The sequence below is a fragment of the Sphaeramia orbicularis genome, chromosome 17, assembly GCF_902148855.1.
Source record: "Sphaeramia orbicularis chromosome 17, fSphaOr1.1, whole genome shotgun sequence".
Taxonomy (NCBI): Eukaryota; Metazoa; Chordata; class Actinopteri; order Kurtiformes; family Apogonidae; genus Sphaeramia; species Sphaeramia orbicularis.
In genome coordinates this window covers 16,283,533-16,289,327 of record NC_043973.1, presented here as the reverse complement: position 1 = coordinate 16,289,327, position 5,795 = coordinate 16,283,533, and the positions used below count along the sequence as shown (strand labels likewise).

The 5,795-nt window shown below is 38.0% G+C and overlaps 1 long non-coding RNA gene across 1 annotated transcript; it reads right to left on the bottom strand.

Moving 5' to 3' along the window:
• Positions 1–2,206: 2,206 nt before the first annotated feature.
• LOC115437993 (uncharacterized) lies at positions 2,207–4,878 on the bottom strand. The gene is made up of 3 exons (XR_003938009.1): positions 4,846–4,878; positions 2,354–2,500; positions 2,207–2,264 (listed from the first exon to the last, which is right to left on the bottom strand). It is a non-coding gene; the product is annotated as an uncharacterized LOC115437993 (long non-coding RNA).
• Positions 4,879–5,795: the final 917 nt, after the last annotated feature.

Here is a 5,795-nt window from a genome sequence, read left to right as displayed (position 1 = left end):
TGTTGGCTGATATGGAACTAAAACAACAAAACCCATGAATATACAAGAGAACAGCTGGAGAAGAACTGTCCACTGGAGTGACCTATGCATGAAAGGGTTAAATATAAGTGGCATAGATAAGGCGGGTGACCAAAACACTGTTGTTGTATTTGTGCCCTGTGGCTGAGATCAGCACAGATCGCATCCTGCTGGGCTCAGTCTACACAGAGCATCTGCCACAAAGACCCCCACCGGTGAAATCCTCTATCACAACGCCAACTGGGACACAAGTCTGGTCTGCACCTCTGGGCTGGAAAACAGCAAACAGCAGGAACAGCAGCGTCTGTTTTAAATACAAGTTGGACATCACGCTCTCTCACACACACACACACACACACACACACACACACACACACACAGGTTTATGTGGTTTAGCCAGACAATTTCTCCAAACAGGCCCGGTGGTGGTTTAGGTGGACTACCCTTTCCCAGGGTCCTAGAGCTACAGGAGTTGCATTGAAACACTTTAAAATTTCTGAAAAAAATGTAGGTCACTTTAGCTTTCAGATACACCCTACTGAACTCGATACACACCACCCTAACTTTATTGTGGTTTAGGCAGACATTTCTCTTTTTGACAAATATGTGGTTTACACGGATTAAAAAAAAACCCTATCAGGACTTTAAAGGGACAATGATGTCACTTGTCAATCACCCCTCATTAACATAAACACACAATGACCTGACAAACATTATCAGGACTTTAAAGGGACAATGATGTCATTTTTAAATCACCCTTTATTAACATATAAAAACACACTGACCTGACGGCACCATGTATTAAAGGAACAGGAGATTTATATTTATTTATGTACTATATAGATCTAAAACATCAGTAAAATGCAGTGGTGACACTGACCAACAGCCTAATACAGCAAAAAAAACACAAGGGCCTTTTTAATTCCTTTTAACGCAAACATTTTTTTACCTCCAGTATTTAAGGATGACTTAACATTTCTGCTGCTTCACAGCAAAACCGAGCAGCATTCTGCTATACAAACATAAGACTTCGTAACATGACAAAACAAAATAACAACTTAAAATGGCTCCATACAGTTGGTTTGGACTAATCTATCTCCAAGTGTTAAGAATAACACAAAAGGCTGACAGGGAATTTAAAGCTTTTTTTTCCTCTGACTGCCTCTCTGCAGCTATTCCTCAGTTTCTAACAAAGTCCCTAATATTTTGCACTGTCCTTTGTGCTAGCACAGGGCCTTCTACCATCTTGCATTGACTACATTCATTTTTTGTGGCCAGTTTTCCTTTTTGAATGTGATCTCTGAAATGTCGCAATACTGCGGCAACCTCAGCCTTCAACCACACTTTCTTTGGCACTCTTCTATGCTGGTCTTCACAAGCATCTTGTTCTAGAAGATATGCAAAACAGAAAAATAAATAACACACAAACCAAAAAAAATTGTGTTAGTTTGAGTCAATAAAGTTAAGTTAAACTATTGCTAAGGCTGACAAGAAATTGTCTCCTTGAGGAAACAATAATTCAGTTAAGGTTTCCAACTGATTGCTCACTTGATGTGATTCCAACAACTAGACAGGTTTTTTTTTTTTTTTGCATTACATCAAAAATCTCCAATAACACAGTAGTAGTAGTGCTAAATTACTGATATGCATCACATTAATTATCATTGCTTATTCATAGACAAGGAAATTTAAGCTTGAGAGTTTTGTGCATCACTGCTCTTATCTGTCCTGGGTTCACCAACACTGGTCTGAACCTGGGACACTGATAAGTAACTGCAACACCCAGGCTTGAAAGTTACAACACCAGCAAAATAAACAAGATGAACTCAGAATGCCTGATTGGTATAAAAAGAAAAAAAGTTAGTGTATAGTGATGTGTCAAACCTGTGGTCGTGATCTATCTGTAGTAGTGAACCAAACTGAAGCAAAGTGAAGACAACGCACAAATACCAAACACTGAAATTCCTTGAATGACACTTCAGCTTGTCTCCAAAAGAGAACAAACCCCCATAATAGCCAATGCTAAAATGCCCCACTTTACAACAGAAATAAAAATGTTCACAGCCTGGAAAAAAAAAAATTGTTTTGATCTCTACAGCTAATTTCCCTGCCCATGACAATGATACTGCGTTTAATTTTCACAAAAAATTTCACAATTCACTTTTTGCTTTATAGTCAACTTGGCTTACCTTCAGAGGGAGGAGCAGTCTCAGTTACTGTAGATGACACTGACAATACAGACCCTGCTGAACAGATAATTTGACAAGAGTATTTTTTTTGCACGGAAAATAACAAATTTTATTGACAGAAACAAATATAATGTGAGGTAGCTTACCAAAATCTTCCATGTCATGAACTTGCTCTTTGATTGTAGCGTCAGTATCCATAGGCTCCACAGTTCCACATTCTGTTGCTGTGACTGCCGTGCTGCAGTCATCAGATTCGCTTGCACTGGCTTCAGCGTCACTGAACACAATCTCATCTGGCAAGAGGCGAAAATGAAACTCATATGAATAGATGGACATAAAAACAACTGAAAATGTGCAAAATAAATGAATTAACACACCCACAGTAAAGTAAAAATTTTAAACTAGCCTGCTCTGAGATGCAGCAGGGATGTTTATATCAGGGGTGTAACGATACACGTATTTGTATTGAACTGTTTGGTACATAGCTTTCAGTTTGGTACACATTACAAACCAAATGTTACATTAAACAAATCTTATAATATATGGAAAACAAAATATATAGCTCAAAGTGTATTTAAAATGAAGTTCTCACTGCACTCAACCTGCCAAACCACAACCAAAACACTATACCATGTTACTCCAGGAAGACACACTGGGATGCAGCTTTGCTAAGCTACTGCCAGCTAGCCGCAAGATAGTTAGTAACACTATTACCAGGCCAGAACAAGATCCTCTGATAACCTACAGATCTGGTGTTTGGTGCCACATCAGTGTCAGTTTTGTTGTAAATTATGAGGCCGATGGTGAGAGAGTGGTGCATAAAAACATTCCGAACTGAAGAACGAACCACTGCAAGGCTACAGACTTTCCTTAGTGGCTAACCTAGTATGAGCTGCTGCATGGTGAACGACTCATGTCAGGAGTCGGACCTAGAGCACACACGCATCCTGAACCAGGAAATGAAACCCACTTTGGGTGACAGCTTCTCGTTCAGCAGCTGACAGCAGTGAACATTATCCCAAAGCAGCAGTGTGTAGTAAATGCCAGCGCACCAATTTGGCGAGAACGACAGAGAGGTACGTTAGTGATGGCTGTTCAGCTTGTGTTTATATGATTGTAGCATTAAACACAGATGTTAATTCATGTATTTATCAGAATAAAAGAGCTCAGAGAGCTCAGGGGACATGACAAATTCACTGCTGACACACGGTGGGCAATAGAAACGACAAAAAGAAAAAAGGAGGCCAAATTACATTTTTAAATGTAAATAATAAAGTCAAGGACATTTCTGTTTAGCTGTACCGAAAACATACCAAACGGTGACACCACTGAATCATACTGAACCAGCCTGTGAACTGTGTGTACCGTTATACCCTAGATCAGGGCTCTCAAACTCATTTACTTTCAGGTACCACGTTCAGCCCAATTTCATCTCAAGTGGGTCAGACCAGTAAAATAACTGCATAATAACTTATAAATAATGACACCTCAAAATTTTTGTCTTTGTTTTAGTGCAAAAAAACCCAATTCAATTGTGAAAATACTTTTATAAACTATCCAAACAAAGAAGAAGTAAAGAACCTGAAAAAACTGAAATTTCTTGAGAAAAATAAGTGCAATTTTAACAATATTCTGCCTCAATTTATCATTTACACATGTGCATTGTGGATCGGATCTACAAAGACACTGTTGTTCATCCATCAGTCTTAATGATGACCTTGACTTCAGTTTTGTGGATCCTGGAGTGGCTTGTCAGCCCTGTTTTTGCCCTTAAGTATCTGCCACAAAGACCTGTCGACTTTGAGATGAGGGAAACTGAAGTGTAAAAATGCTAACTAATTTCCTGGTTTTAGGATTTATTTCTGTGGCACTATCCTTCACAGACATGTTACACTCTCTGGTTTGATCTTTGTGGAGTAGGACTGATACTGCAGCACCATCACTTTGCCCTAAAAATGAAACAATATCAATTTATAAAACAATATAAAAGCAGTTGCTCTCTCTCTCTCTCACCACCCAGTGCAAATATGAATCACCTCAAAATAATACTCATAACAGAGACTTCAAAAGGACAGAAACATGTAATAGGCTAAATGCACTAAAGCGCAAAAGCAACAAATTTACCCCTGTAACTTGCTGACAAAACCATTGCGTTACAGTAGACTTGTCCAGTTAATTTGACATGTTTATCATGGAAGTAGTGGCTAAACGTATCGTTCGGGAGGAGTCAAATCACCTGCTCCTTTGAGTTAGCACAAGACTGCCTGGGATTAAGAGCCTCTTTATGGGTGAAAACATGACACCATTGTGTTGAATTTCATGGGTATATAGTCTTTATTGTAGAGCTCAGGCTGTTGATGTGGGAATATGCATAAACAGCTATAGATTAAAGATTTTTTTGTCTTACCACAATCATGCAGATAATTTGGAGGTAAGTGTTTGATTATTAACTGTAATGTGATTATTGAATTTAAGAGCACTTAAGGCATTACACTACAGCATTACAGATAAATGTAATGTGATTACTTTAGTAAGCTTGTTTTTTAACCCCAACACTGTTTATCATTAGAGCATAACACATGCTATACATCCACTTACTGTCCTTTTACACACTGTATGAATTCACTAAATATCTCACCTTTGCATACATAGCCAAGCCACTTGTAGGAAGATGTAAGTCCCAGACACTCAACACACTTGTCCACGGAGGATACTGTTGCAGATACCAAGCGATAGTTTTGACACTGCCCGACAAACATTGCAAAACCTTGAATGTAACACTTACATGTACCACAGATTTACAAGTTAATATCTACCAGTGAAGAAAAAAAATTAAAGTTAAATGTGACATTTAATTTACCTTTGTGCTGACAGCTGGATCCATTTGACCTGGACAGGAGAGCTGATTGTAGTGATCAGTGGCCGCCTGAAAAAAAGAAAGAATGAGAGCAAATGGGTGCTCTTTGTGCATGAGTTGGTATTGTTACAAAATTTTAAACCATGAAAAAAGAACAAAAATTGAGTGGCAAATCAGCAGTCTGAAAAACAAGAATTGACATTAAAAATATTATGCTGTGTTTATGCATGCTTAATGATTACTGTATCACACTGTACACTTTGAAGAGCATGTTTTGAGAATAGCTTAACACACCATTGTCAATATAAACCAGGGATTAAAGCAAAAATTTTTCATCTGACTGAAAATTTTCTTCTGGTCAAAATCATTGGCCACTATTAAAAATGATGCAATACAATACTACTATAGCGTACAAGTTTATATAGTCAAATTTGGCAATACTGTAAAACACACTGAATGGGAGAGTGTACAGGTGTAGAAGATTAGTAACATGGATAGAAAAAATGTCATGAGTGGTATTGGTGGGGGGTCTGGGGGTCCTCCCCCAGAAAATTTTTAGAGCTTCAGGTCAATTTTGGTGCTCTCTGGTTAATTTTAAAGGGTATGAAAACCTTTGAAGCAAGTGAAAATAATAACTAGAAGAAAACCTTACTGCAAAAAATGAGTGAAAAACTTTTTATTTAACAATTTAGGAACTCCTAAAACATAACTCCAACTCCAACAGCACATGA